This window comes from Mustela putorius, unplaced genomic scaffold (assembly GCF_011764305.1).
Source record: "Mustela putorius furo isolate JIRA1106 unplaced genomic scaffold, ASM1176430v1.1 tig00003858_pilon_pilon_pilon, whole genome shotgun sequence".
Classification (NCBI taxonomy): domain Eukaryota; kingdom Metazoa; phylum Chordata; class Mammalia; order Carnivora; family Mustelidae; genus Mustela; species Mustela putorius.
This window is the reverse complement of record NW_025422010.1, coordinates 15,006,081-15,021,209: the sequence shown is the minus strand read 5'-3', so window position 1 is coordinate 15,021,209 and position 15,129 is coordinate 15,006,081. Positions and strand designations below refer to the sequence as shown.

The window sequence follows — 15,129 nt, the reverse complement described above, 5'->3', positions numbered from 1 at the left end:
AACAACACTGACAAATACTAGAATCTATTTTGAATTAGATTTATGATTCTTTACCAGAGTATAAGTTTTCAAAACAATGACACAGCTTAATACCTTTCTACACTTTTAGAGGATTTCAAGAAAATTTGATGCTTGGTGTGAATATATGTAGAGGCAATATAGGGAACTGAATTAATGGGAAAAAGTGGTTCATGGGTCACCTGGGTGGCTCACTAGGTTAAGCATCTGCCTTCAGCTCAGGTCATGATTCTGGGGTCCTGGAATCGAGTCCCATATAGGGCTTCCTGCTCAGCAGGGAGCCTGCATCTCCCTCTCCCTCTGCTGCTCCCCCTATTTGTTCTCTCTCTCTCTCTCTCTCTGTCAAATAATTAATAAAATCTTTAAAAAATATGGTTCATTTCACAATTGCATATGAATCCCAAATGAACTTATCCATAGTGCTTAAATGCTTACACTTCAGAGTCAAATAAATTTGGATTTTAGTCCCAGCTCTGTCAATTACTAAACATACGACCTTGGCCAAGTGATCTGCCTTTATGTCTCAGTACAGAAATAGTATTTGTCCGACAGAATTAATTGAAATAAGTGCCTCAGTTACACATTAATGGCAGTTATCAAGACAACGTTCACACTAAGAATATTAATTTGCAATGTATCAGTCGTGATTTTTAGTTGCCAGGGAAAAATACCATCTCTAGCTCTTGTAAAATCAGACACAATATTTTTGACTTGGAATGTATGTAGCTTGTGGATTTCCTGGGAAGTTGGCACACCTGACTTGAGAGCTACATAGCCAAAAGCATAAGGAGAATCAAGAACTGCTTCCATGAGAACCCCACTGCCAGCTGCCCCTTGCACAGTGGACACTACCCTGGCTCTACCCTGGGCTAGAGTGCCTCTGTTGCCTCCACTAGCTGGATGCTGTGCTTGCTGCCCCATTAATGTCCGATTGGTTACATGAGTGTATCAAGAGGCCTGGGAGACTAAAACAAGGAGTTTCTGGCATCCACAGCCACACCTTCAGTCAGAGATGGGCTCTGTCTGGCACCTACATTTATATGATGGGGAATCCTCCAAACATAGGAGCCTGAGAGGCTGAGTAGCCAAAAATACACAAGTATGCATTATCCTTCCTAGAGAGCCACAAATTTTAGAGATTGCCTTGACTCCTCTCTTTTCCCCATACTCCAAACTGCTGACAAGTCTGTCAGCTTCACCTTCAGAATACATCAGAACATGATCACTGTGCCTCAGCTCCACCATTACCAGCCTAGAGCAAACCCTTATTATCTCCGCCCTGGATTATTGAATCAGCCTCCAGTCATTAAGCCTCTTATAGTCTATCTTCAAAATAACAGTCAGAGTAGTTCTCTTAAAGAATATGTCAGGGGGCACCTGGGTGGTTCAGATAATTGAGCATCTGCCTTCATCTCAGGTCATGAGAGCCCCAGGCTGGGCTCCCTGCTCAGTGGGGAGTTTGCTTCTCCCTCTGCCTCCACTTGTGCTCTCTCTCTCTCTCTATTTCTGAAATGAACAAATAAAAATCTTCAAAAACCTCTGACTTAAAAAAAATATGTCTGACCATATCATTCCCTTGCTCAAAGTCCTCCAATACTTTCCCTTTTGTTCAGAGTGAATTCCAAAATTATATAGTAACCTACCAGGCCCTTTCTATTAGTCCTTCTCTGCCCCATTCATCTCTCTATTATTATTATTCTCACTCTCTATTACTCTATCACAATGCCCATGATGTTCAAAACTCAGGATCTTGCACTTGTTTTTCCCTCTACCAAGAACATTTTTCTCATTGATCTTTACAACTTATTCCTTTATTTCCTTCAGCTTTCTTCTCAAATATCATCTATCAGAAAATGTTCTCTGACTGTTATATAAAATTGTGACCCTGTGGCCCCCAGGACTCCAATCCTTTTAAATGTTTCTTCATAGCACATTAATCACCATCTGACATTCTGTATATTTCATTGTTAAATTATTTCTGCCTTCCCCTACTGAATATGAGCACCATGAAAACAGGAAATTGATTTATGTCCTCAACATCTAGTTGGCACACAAAAAATATTTGATGAATGAATGAATGATAATAGATCTTTAATTATCACTTTATCTTCTAAATAAGATACATAAGGTATACTACTTACTATACAAAATGTATAAAAGAGTGTCTGCACAAAATGTCATCCTTCTTTTACATGTTGCCCGAGTCATGTTTTTAAGATAGATCTTGTTATGCCACTCACACATACATACATACATATATTTTCTCTAACTTCTTACTGCTGATAGGTGTGTTTCTCAATTTGGGGTATGAGAAGTTGGAAAAATCACAGAACAAAGTAATACATCATTCTAGTCTAGAGTGTCAAATTTTACTTTTAGCATTTGAGGGAGAAAGTTTCTAATTTTATTCCTCTTAAAAAGTTTGCCACAGGGGTGCGTGGGTGGCTCAGTGGGTTAAGGCCACTGCCTTCGGCTCAGGTCATGATCCCAGGGTCCTGGGATGGAGCTCTCTACTGGGCGGGGAGCTTGTTTCCTCTCCTCTCTCTGCCTGCCTCTCTGCTTACTTGTGATCTCTGTCTGTCAAATAAATGAATAAAATCTTTAAAAAAAAAAAAGTTTGCTACATGCATGTTAATATAAAAATTTATATTTGTATACAAAATAATATACAAATTTAGTTCAGTTGGGTAGAAATCATGAAAATCCAGGAAGGGAAAAAAAATCTATATAAGCAGTAAGTGATTAGAAAATTTGTTCCTTCTGTGTTGTTAGGTAAACTTGTCTGTGTTGTAATTAAATCAGAAAGCACAGGGTAGTTAAGAACAATATGAAAAAGGATTTGGGGGAAATCTCATAATGAGCTTGATGTGGAGGCAGCTAACAGTTTTCCGAGCATAGCTAAGTCTTTAGTAGTAAGCAATACCAGTCAATTTTAAAAGCTTATACAGAACTTATTAAACTATGGGTTTCGCTACTGTAGAAATGGCAATTAAATACAATGTCAAGTGTCTCTCTCTCTTTCTCTCCCTTTTAAGATTTTATTTATTTATTTGACAGAGCACAAACAGGGGGAGCGACAGGCAGAGGGAGATGCAGGCTCTCTGCTGAGCAAGGAGCCTGATGTGGGACTCCATCCCAAGACCCTGAGATCATGACCAGAGCTGAAGGCCGACACTTAACTGAGTGAGCCACCCAGGCATCCTTCAAGTATCTCTTATGTTAGAAAATACTAAGCAAAAAGAGGAAGAAATCATCACTCTTTCAGTGATACTTAAGAACCAACTCCATGACACCTAAAGGTTAGGTGGTTTGCTCTATAGGATATCAAAGCACTATGAAGCTAGATTATTAAGGCAGTGCAGTATTACTTGAAAGGAAAAAAATAATCAATACAACATGCTAGGAAACCTGGGAATGGAAGCATGCATTCAGTTATATGGGACGTAGCAGGGAAAAGATAGGCTCACTGCTCAATAAATGATGCTCGATTATTCATTAAAAAAGAATGACGTAGGTTCCTTTGTCAGTATGATACAAAGCAACTCCATAGAAATTAGAGGAAAAACTTTTAATGGAAAATATTTAAACTTTAAGAATAAAATTTGAGGGGCGCCTGGGTGGCTCAGTGGTTTGGGCTGCTGCCTTCGGCTCGGGTCATGATCTCAGGGTCCTGGGATCGAGCCCCGCATCGGGCTCCCTGCTCCGCAGGAAGCTTGCTTCCCTCTCTCTCTCTCTCTCTGCCTGCCTCTCTGCCTACTTGTGATCTCTGTCTGTCAAATAAATAAATAAAATCTTAAAAAAAAAAAAGAATAAAATTTGAGAAAGCATTGGAAGTAGAGGAATTTTTAAAAAATATTTTATGTATTTATTTGACAGAGATCACAAATAGGCAGAGAGTCAGGCAGAGAGAGAGGGGGAAGCAGGCTCCCTCCTGAGCAGAGAACCCGATGTGGGGCTGGATCCCAGGACCCTGGGATCATGACCTGAGCCGAAGACAGAGGCTTTAACCCACTGAGCCACCCAGGTGCCCGGAAGTAGAGGAATTTTTAAAAGGAGACCAGAAAGCACTAACCATAAAGGAAATAATAAATTCAATCATATTAAGTACTACTGTTCATTAAAAGCTCTCCCAAAGAAGGGAAAATACAAGCCACAAACAGAAGAAAGATGTTTATAAGCCTTTTAATAAGCTAATAAGTTATTAATTATTAATAATAAGTTAATTATTTATTAATAAGTTATTAATAAGTCAATAAGACTTATACTAAACCAGCCAAGGTTTAGTAGTCACTATGTAGAGTGAACCCCTAAAAATCAACAGGAAATTCAAATCCATAGAAAAATCAGTGCACAGCATGAAGAGGCATTTCACAGAAGAGAAAATACAGTTAAGGAATACACATATGGAAAGATGCTCAGTCTCATTTATAGGGAGGGGAATGCAAATTACAACCACAATGATATACTATTCACATTCACCAAACTGATAAACTTTAAAAAAAAATATTTTATTTATTTATTTGACAGAGAGAAATCACAAGTAGACCGAGAGAGAGGAGGAAGCAGGCTCCCTGCCAAGCAGAGAGCTCAATGCCGGACTTGATCCCAGGACCCTGAGATCATGACCCGAGCCGAAGGCAGAGGCTTAACCCACTGAGCCACCCAGGCACCCCCTGATAAATATTTTTTAGAGTAAAAAACACTCCTAAGTGTTGACAAGGAAATGGAACAGCGGGAACTCTTCTATAGTGCTGGGGAGAAAAACTGGCATTATCTGGTAAATTTATAAGTACATGAAATTCCTGACACTTGATATATATCCTATGTAATATTTCTATTGCATAAGAACACCGGAATATAACACACAAATATTCTTAGAAGTCTGCCTTTTTAAAAAGCAAAAACAAACAAGAAACCCAAATCCTGGAAATAATTAAAGTGTCCATTAAGGGGTGCCTGGCTGGCTCAGTCAGTTAAGCCTCTGCCTTTGCTAGGGTTATGATCCCAGGGTCCTGAGATTGAATGCCTCCACCACCTCCCTGCTCAATGGGGAGCCTGCTTCTCTTGCTCGCCCTACTTGTGCTCTCTTTCTCTCTCAATAAATAAACAAAATCTTAAAAAAAAAAAAAAAGTCTACTGAGTCCACCTTCTGCCTGGCACTGGCTAGTGGTTCCATGGTTACTGCATTCCATCTCGGGTGGCTCCAGTGGCTCTGGAGGTCACAATTTCGGCCCCAATGGGAACCTGGACATGCCTGTGGATGTAGGAACAGAAGGTGGGGTGACAGCTCCAAGGAAGCAGTGTATACTACCATCAGCTCCATGTTGGACCAAATCTGTTCCTGTCTGGACTACCTAGAGGAGAATGACCACCTCCACACCTGGCTCTGGGAGCTGCTTGAATCCAACTGGTCTTAAGCTGCTAGTAGCAGCTGGGGGATGTTCCTAACAATGCCATCTAATAGGCTGTGGGAGCCCCCAATGCACCCCAAATCTGTCTCTCAGGGCTAGGCTCTGGCCTGGGCCCTTATCACCTGGCTTAGATACCTTCTCAAGGGCTGACCTACAGGTTTCCTGGTTGGTTTGCCTGCCTGGGCCCCTCCTGTGCCTGGGTCAGCCTCCACCACCTGGCTTCCCTTCATGGGGTCAGGTCTGAGCACACAACCCCTCCTACTATGCCTGGCTGCTCAATTCCTTGGCACTCCCCACTCTGTCCAGGCCTTGAATGTCCACAATGAATGGGTCTCCAACACCAAAAATTAATAATAATAATAATAATAATAATAAATTGATTAAATGTCCATTGAAAGTAGAATGAAAAAAATTATGGTATATTTACATCAAGAAATACCATATAGCAATAAAAAAAAAAGAACCACAGCTACATTCATCATGAATGAATCTCAGAAATATTTGAGCAAAAAAAATAGTTGCAGAAGAATATATAAATGTATATATGATAACTGTGACTTATAATATGAAATGTATATTTGGTCTTGCTGTTCCTGACACATAGCTTTAAAATCCTTGGAATTTCTTAAGTGAGAAGACTGATAAAAGCATCTTTTGTTATTCTTAACAATCCCCTTTCAAATACATCTGAGTTAATGAGGGGATTTTTTTAAAAATTTTTTTATTTTTATTTTTTTGTGTGATAGGATTTTTAGATTTTTAGAAAGTCCTTAAGGATGGGAGTTCATTGCCAGTGGAAACAACCAAAAGTAGTGGCACTTTCAGTCCCACTCACCCCACCAGTCCACCTCCTAGAAAGGGAGATGAGCTAGAGGTTGAATCAGTCACCAATGGCCAATGATTTAATCAATCGTGCCTATGTAATGAAGCCTCCACAAAAACCCAAAGGGATAGGGTTTGGAGAGCTTCTGGGTTGTTGAACATACAGGGGTTCTGGAATAGTGGAGAGCCCAGAGAGAGGATGGAAGGAAGCTCTGTGTCCCTTCCCCTGTGCCTCACACTAGGCACCTCTTCCACCCACCTCTTCCTGAATTATATTCTTTTATGATAAACCTGTAATCTGCTAAGTAAATGTTTTCCTGAGTTCTGTGAGTTGCTCTAACAAATTAACTGAACCCAGGGACGGGGTGGTGGGAACCTCCGATTAATAGCCATTGGGTCCGAAAGAAGCACAGGTAACAGCCTGGGCTTGTGGTTGAGCAACTGAAATGCGGCAAGGGGACTGTCCTGTAGGACTGAACCCTTAACATGTGGGATCTAATAAACTGTAGGGTGCCCAGCTGGTGTCGCAAAATTGCTCGATGTGTGGAAAACTCACGCATCTCGTGTCAGAAGTGAAGTAGGGTTGTAGTAGGATATTGAGAATGGAGGAGACACCCAGCAGGAATGTGTTGTTTGTCCCTAACACTATATAAAATTCAAAATCTTTCAAAAACTAAATAATCTATTGTAAACAAAAGGAAAAAGGATGCCTATACATTTCAGGATAGAGAATACTTCAGTTGTAAGGAGATTCTATTTTGGGAGGGGCATACTGGGCCTTCAGAATATTAGGAATGCTCTTTTTCTTAAGTTGGATGGTGGCTATGATGAAGAACAGGTGGAAGGCAGGCAGGCAGGGACAAGCAACCCCCTTCCCTAAGAGGAAACCGCCCTTAACAGGATTTTATACCAGCCTGGAAAGAGCCCTCCCCCCTTTCCCACATGATAGGTAGATGACAAAATGATTGGGTGACCAACTCATGGTGCAGTAATCAAATTAAAACAGCTCACTAGGGGGGCGCCTGGGTGGCTCAGTGGGTTAAGCCGCTGCCTTCGGCTCAGGTCATGATCTCAGGGTCCTGGAATCGAGTCCCGCATCGGGCTCTCTGCTCAGCAGGGAGCCTGCTTCCTCCTCTCTCTCTCTGCCTGACTCTCTGCCTACTTGTGATCTCTCTCTGTCAAATAAATAAATAAAATCTTTAAAAAAAAAAAAAAAAAAAAACAGCTCACTAGGGCACCTGGGTGGCTCAGTTGGTTAAGAGACTGCTTTCGGCTTAGGTCGTGATCCTGGAGTCCCGGGATCAAGTGACGCCTCGGGCTCCCTGCTCAGCGGGGAGTCTGCCTCTCTCTCTGACTCTCTCCCCTCTCATGCTCACTCTCTCTCTCAAGTAAATAAATAAAATCTTAAAAAAATAAAAATAAAACAGCTCTCTAGCAAGCCCATAAACACCCCTGGACTTAGAAACCATGGTGGCAACCCTCTTGGGTTCCCTCCCTCTTCAAACGCTTAGTACTATCAATCAGTAACTTCACCGTAGCTCCTGTAACAGCTACATATATCTTTGTCTTTTATTATTTATTTATTTATTTATTTATTTATTTTTAAAGATTTTATTTATTTATTTGACAGACAGAGATCACAAGTAGGCAGAGAGGCAGGCAGAGAGAGAGGAGGAAGCAGGCTCCCTGCGGAGCAGAGAACCCCATGTGGGGCTCGATCCCAGGACCCTGGGATCATGACCCGAGCCGAAGGCAGAAGTTTTAACCCACTGAGCCACCCAGGTGCCCCCGTCTTTGTCTTTTAACAGTTAGATTATATATATTCTTTGGATGTATGAAATTTCTCATGATGTAAATGTAAAAATGTAGACATAGATTGGGAACATGTAAGTCTTTGTAGAGGTACTGTTAGTTTAAGATGCTAAGTAACATATTTCATATATGAAGGAAATATTCAACTACATGGACTTTTTTGTACCACCATATGTTTATTGCAGCATTATTTACAACAGCCAAGATATGAAAGCAACCTAAGTATTCACTGATAGATGAATAAAGAAGATGTGATATGTATGTGTGTCTACACACACACACACACACACATACACACACACAATGACATATTATTCAGCCATAAAAAATGAAATCTTGCCATTTAGGACAACATGGAGGGACCCAGAGAATTTAATGCTAATGAAAAAAAAAAAAGAAAAGAAAAGAAAATTTAATGCTAATGAAAAAGACCGAGAAAGATAAAGTACCATATGATTTCACTCATATGTGGAATATTAAAAAACAAAATAACTGAACAAAGGAAAAAGAGACAAAGGAAAACCAGACTCAAATACAGAGAACAAACTGTTGCAACACGTGGGTATGGGGATGGAAGAAATGGTGAAGGGGACTAAGAGTACACTTATCTTGAGGAGCACTGAGAAAGGTACAGAACTGTTGGGTTATTGTATTGTACTCCTGAAACTAATATAATACTGTATGTTAATTACACATAAAAAATACTATCAAGAGGGACGCCTGGGTGGCTCAGTTGGTTGGACGGCTGCCTTCGGCTCAGGTCATGATCCCGGAGTCCCAGGATCGAGTCCCCCATCAGGCTCCCAGCTCCATGGGGAGTCTGCTTTGCTCTCTGACCTTCTCCTCGCTCATGCTCTCTCTCACTGTCTCTCTCTCAAATAAATAAATAAAATCTTAAAAAAAAATGCTATCAAGAAAAATCATTGATAGTTTTGGAATGTTTGTTACAGCAACAAAAGCTGACTGGTGGGGCGCCTGGGCGACTCAGTGGGTTAAAGCGTCTGCTTTCGGCTCAGGTCATGATCCTAGGGTCCTGGGATCGAGCCCCACATCGGGCTTTCTGCTCCACAGAAAGCCTGCTTCCTCCTCTCTCTCCCTGCCTGCCTCTCTTGCCCACTTGTAACCTCTGTCTGTCAAATAAATAAATAAAATCTTAAAAAAAAAAAAAGCTGACAGGTATTGCTGATAGAGATGAGGAATTTCTTATTGGTGACAAAGCTTCCCTATCTCCCCTTGGTAAAGAATAATTGGAAGAACAAAGAGCTTTTGCACCAGTCCGGGTATGAGTTTTGGGCATATTTACTAACATATTTTGAGTTCCAGCTTCTTAATTTATAAAATGATTAAGGTACAAGGTTGGTGCAATAATTAAATAAGATAGTTTATATAAAGCCCATAGCTGTATCGAGGACATGCAAAACATGTCTGTTTCCTCCCTAAGCATGATGGAAGGAGCCGTGATAAATACTTCAGGACAGAATGAATGAATGAATGAGTCCTTCCAAATCTGAGTCCTCATTCACTGGAGCCCTCCCATGTCTGCTTGTGTTCTTACACCTTTCTTCTTCACTACTAGTTCTTTCTTCAGCTGCTAGCTTTTCCTGGTACTCTTCCCTTCTAGGCAGGATGTGAGAAGGTTCATTCAGCTTCAAACGTGATTCCTGGGTTTCTAAAATGCTGCAGCGCTGGTAGGCAGCGGCCTGGGGCCTTTCTTTGCTTCTTCAGGGACCTTTTTCTGCTGGACAAATTCATTAGTCTTAAAGCCTCTCCAGCCACGGTGGCTTCCTCACAAAAGCAGGGCCAACCAGATTCTGGGGCGAGTGGGCCATGAGCAGGGCTGTGAGGCTTCAAGGCCCTGGCTGGGGTGGTGCTGGCCCCGTGGTCCTGGCCAAATACATAGATTTCGTGAAGGAAAAAATACTCAGTGTGTTGTTACCAAAAAGTAAAGACACAATCAGACGGTTAATTTATTTTAAATTTTTAAAAAAGATTTTATTTATGTATTTGACAGATCACAAGTAGGCAGAGAGGCAGGCAGAAAGATAGGGGGAAGCTGGTTCCCTGCTGAGCAGAGAGCCCAATGCAGGGCTTGATCCCAGGACCCTGAGATCATGACTTGAGCTGAAGGCAGAGGCTTTAACCCACTGAGCCACCCAGGCGCCCCTCCAACAGTTAATTTAAAAATTGAAAGGTGTTTCATTCAAAGTTAGTTCCTTAAATGACATGGAAATTAAAGCTGATATATCAGGAGAAAGTTGGCAAAGGCCTATATGGCTAGAGATATATTCTGAGATATTAGCATATTTTAACATGATTTTTCCTTCTTTGATTTTCCCTTAACCAACTCCACCAACTCCCTACCCCCATTCGAAAAATAGCAGGCTCTGTGCTTTCTTGCCCCAAGAGAACTTTGTCACAGACTCTTACTTTGGTGGCCCCAATGATACATTTCTCCCATATTCTTGCCTGTGGTATAGTCCCTTGCCTCTAATCTAGGGTGAACCTCTAACCTACTTTAACCAATCGAACGCCGTTCTAGTCCTAAACCTTAAGAAGTTCTGCAAGCTCCCATGTTTTTGCTCTAGCGGGGGTCAGCCTAGATTAGAGGCAAGTCAGTCAGGTAGTCTGACTACCCTGACTACCCTACCACCTCTGTGAGATTCCCAAACAAGCCAAGAGGAAGGGTTGAAAAGAGACCTGAGGGCCCTGGCCAACAACACCAGGGGAGCTCTCAGCCAACAACCAGCACCAACTTACCAGCATCATGAGTAAGACATCCTGGAAGTGACTCCTCAAAGCACTGCCCAAGCTGATAGCACAAGGAGCAGAGAAATCTGGTTCCACCAAGCCCTGCCAAAATTGCAGAATCATGAACAAATAAAGAAAAAGATTGTTTTAAGCTACTAGGTTTTAAGGCAATTGATTATGTAGCAATAGATCACTGAAACAAAGGACAGAATAGAAAACATACTTTCCTCCTGGGAACTTTTTTTCTAAAAGCCTAAGCTCTTAGAAGAATGCAGGTGGTTTTGGAGAGGGGATAAAAATGAGTGAAAGACTTATAGGCATTGATTGATAGAGTACCTTGAAGAAAGATGAAGAGAGATGGATTAAAATTAAAAAAGAGATTCCCTCTGGGCTGGTAAGATGAAATGGTACTCCCAACTCTCCTAAGTAGCTATACAGTACATCCGAGCAGACAGGATCAAGAGAAGCCTTGTCAGTGATTCCCATGTCCCAGGTGGCGCAAAAGCAACAGGAAGCCACCAGACCTAAAGAGGCCATGATGACAAGGATGAGATTCTCTCCCCACTACTCAGAACGTAGTACTTCTTAAAACTGGCAAAAGAAGGAAACCCAAGGTGTTTTCTGCCAGTCTGGTAGATTGATGCTTAGAGTCATAAACTGTATTACAGTAAGTGTTTTTCGCATTCGGGCTCTCTGCTCAGCAGGCAGCCTGCTCCCCCTCCCTCCCCCCCCGCCCCCCCCCCCGCCTCTCTGCCTACTTGTGATCTCTGTCAAATAAATAAATAAAATCTTTAAAAAGATTTTTTTTTTTTTTTTTTTTTTTGAGTGGTGCCTAGGTGGCTCAGTTGGTGAAGTGTCCAACTCTTGATTTCGGCTCAAGTCATGATCTCACGGTCATGAGATCGAGCCCCACATCGGGCTCTGAGCTGGGTGTGGAATTTGTTTAAGATTCTTTCCCTCTCCCTCTGCCCTTCCCACAGCTGCCCCCTGTCTCACCCCCACACTCACGTGTGCTCTCTTAAAAAAAATTATTTTTTTAGAAGATAGCAATATCAAAAACTCACTTTCCTTGCTTTTTCTTTTCTTTGAATTTAAATTCAATTAACATATAGTGTATCTTGAGTTTCAGAGGTAGAGTTCAGTGATTCATTAGTCTTATATAATACCCAATGCTCATTACATCATGTGCCCTCCTTAATGTCCACCTTCAGTTACCCCCTCACCCCCACATCCCCCTTCCTCTTTCTTTTCTTTCTTTCTTTTTAAGACCTCATATATTCATTTGAGAGAGAGAGAGAACAAGCAGAAGGAGAGGGAGAAGCAGACTCCCCACTGAACAGGGAGCCAGATGTGGGGCACGATCCCAGGACGCCAGGATCATGACCAAGCTGAAAACAGATGCTTAATCAACTGAGCCACCCAGGTGCCCCTTCCTCTTTGTTTTCTAGGTATTTTTTTTTTATTTGAGGATAATTTGACCTCATCAAAAAATCCTAACAAGCTTGTATTCCACACCCACACAACTTCTTTCTGACAACTATCTTTGATCTGTAATATTTTATCAAACCGTCACAGTACACATAGAATAGCACTAACACCACCCCCCAGTCAGCAGGGATTTCCATCAGCTTCCCTCTATTGTGGGGGCCACTCAGGAGTTCGGCTGTGTGACTACCTTTGACCAATGAGATCAGCAAAGGTAATGCAAATGCAGTCACTTGCACTTTAGAACTTTTTCTTTTGAAATTCTGTGACAACCAAGTAAGAAAACTAAGCTATCCTATTAGAGATAGCTAACAGGGGAGAACAGACCTTCAGTTCTCAACAGCCTCAGCTGCCAGCCATGTGAATGAGAACCAGTCAGCCGCACTCATGCTGCCCCGTGTCCGCTGCTGTATACATGATCTCAAGTGAGACCAGCAGAACTGCCCAATGAAGCTCAGCCCAAATTTCAGAATCATGAGCAAACGCGCATGGCTTCTGTTTGAAGCCGCTAAGTTTTTTGAAATGGAAAACTACTCACTGACCATTGTTCATCAATATTCACAATAAAGTAAGTAATACACAGTTGGATAACATTCTGACTACTATAAAGTTACTGTTTTTTCAAACTTCCATTGAATCATTAACACAAATATTGAAAAGACTGAGCCTGCATGGAAAGAAGAGATTGGGTAAAGAAAAAATACACAAATCAATAGTTTAAATTACAAAAGTTTGTTTGCTCATTTGTGCTAGTAGCTCTGAAACAGCAACATTTCTAATCATCTGTCTGGTTTCCACAAATCATGATCTTTTAGTCAGTATACGCAAGGATTTCAAACTTTTGTAAAGGAATGGTTCCCTAGGAGGAACTTTTTAAAATCTTTTTTTTAATTAACATATAATGTATTATTTGTTTCAGGGGTACAGGTCTGTGATTGATCAGTCTTACACAATTCACAGCACTCACCATAGCACATACCCTCCCCCATGTCCATCACCAGCCACTTCATCCCTCCGACCTCCCTCCCATCCAGCAACCCTCAGTTTCCTGAGATTAAGAGGCTCTTATAGTTTGTCTCCTTCTCTGGTTTCATCTTGTTTCATTTTTCCTTCCCTTCCCCTATGATTCTCTGTCTTGTTTCTCAAATTCCTCATATCGGTGAGCTCATATGATAATTGTCTATCTTTGATTGACTTATTTGCTTAGTATAATACTCTAGGAAAAACTTTGAATGCTCATTTAACTAAGCCTTGCTTGGCTTATTAAAACACAGCATTATTTGTAGTCTTCTCCTCTGAGTGGAGAGGTTATTGGGAATGGTAGAATTTTTCCTTCCAGAGAGTTTTGCAAATAAACTGTTGCACTAATATAATTATAGATATAGATAGGAATTGTGATGAGCCTACTTTAAATTGTCCAATTTAATTTTTATTTAAATTATCCAATTAACTATAGAATCATTACTTGCTTGAAGGTTTACGGCTCCAGGAAAATTTTCAATTTCCCCTAAGGAGATCTATTTCTTGCTTTGTTCAGAAAGAGGGCATCCCAGCAACAACAGGGACTTAGCCATAATTGTGAAATGCCGTTTTTGTTTTTGTGTATATAAAGCAAAAACCCAACAACAATCATTTACACTTGTATAAATAAACAAAAAGCCTAGCATGGTCTTTAGCCATTAAGGGTTAAATGTAAGTTTTGATTGAGTTATGACTGTGGAAAGTTTTTCTAACACTTTGAAAAACTTTCTTTAATAAGAGACAGAGAATAATCTACCATGGTATCATATGTTCTTTTCTGTTAAATGAAGCAACTACAGTAAGTTTTTATTTGTCCACAGTAACCAGTGCTATTGATGCAAAAAACAAAAACAAGCGTCTGGGTGGTTCATTCGTTAAGTGTCTGCCTTCAGCTCAGGTCATGAGGTTCCGGGATTGAGCCTAGGATCCTCCAGCCCTGCATCGAGTCCCACACTGGGCAGGAAGCCTGCTTCTCCTCCTCCCACTCCCCTTGCCTGTGTTCCCTCGAAGTGTCTCAATCTGTCAAATAAATAAAATCTTAAAAAACCCCAACAATTCCTTTGATACTACTCAAAATGAACAAATTAAATTTGATTTTCATTAGAATATAGTTATTCACATGAATGTCATAGAACCAAGCTATATATATATATGTGTGTGTGTGTATGTGTGTATATATGTGTGTGTATGCGTGTGTGTGTGTGTATATATATAATATATATATATGAATACGAATGATTATTGAGCATCTTCTGACAAGAATGCAAAGTTTGTCTCTCTCTTTATAAAAAGCAGTTACAATTTGAGGACACTTCATGTTTGCCTCTTTTTGTCAGCACCAAGTCTGTCCCATCTGCATCTCTCTGTTTCATGAAAAGATCAATTCTCTGCTGCTGTCTATGACACTATTTGTTCAGGACAAAGACCACAGGCAAATGTCTTGGTTTGTCAGCAACATCTCTTTTCTTCTTTAATCTGCTGTCATCAGATTCACTGTCAGATAAAGATTTTCTTTTTGTCCTATCTTTTTCATTAATAGTTTTTTCAGGATTAAGAAATAGTTTGTTTAACTCTGGGTGATCTAAATTTCTTCAGGTTTTCAAGTATCATCAGAATTCGTAAATCTCTTCCATTTAAGGAAGTACTTACCCTTCCCATTCTCTACATACTGGTACAGTGCTTTTTCTACCACCAAATCTTCAGGCTCTTCAACTCTTGTATTTGTTTCTTTCCCAATTTTTTGGAATGTAGCTTTATTGGAGGCCATTTTATTTTTTATTTTATTTATTTTTTTAAAAAGATTTTATTTATT

At 40.7% G+C, this 15,129-nt stretch overlaps 1 pseudogene; it reads right to left on the bottom strand.

Moving 5' to 3' along the window:
* Positions 1 to 9,701: 9,701 nt before the first annotated feature.
* Positions 9,702 to 15,084, bottom strand: LOC106004822 (annotated as a pseudogene).
* Between the last annotated feature and the right edge of the window lie 45 nt (positions 15,085 to 15,129).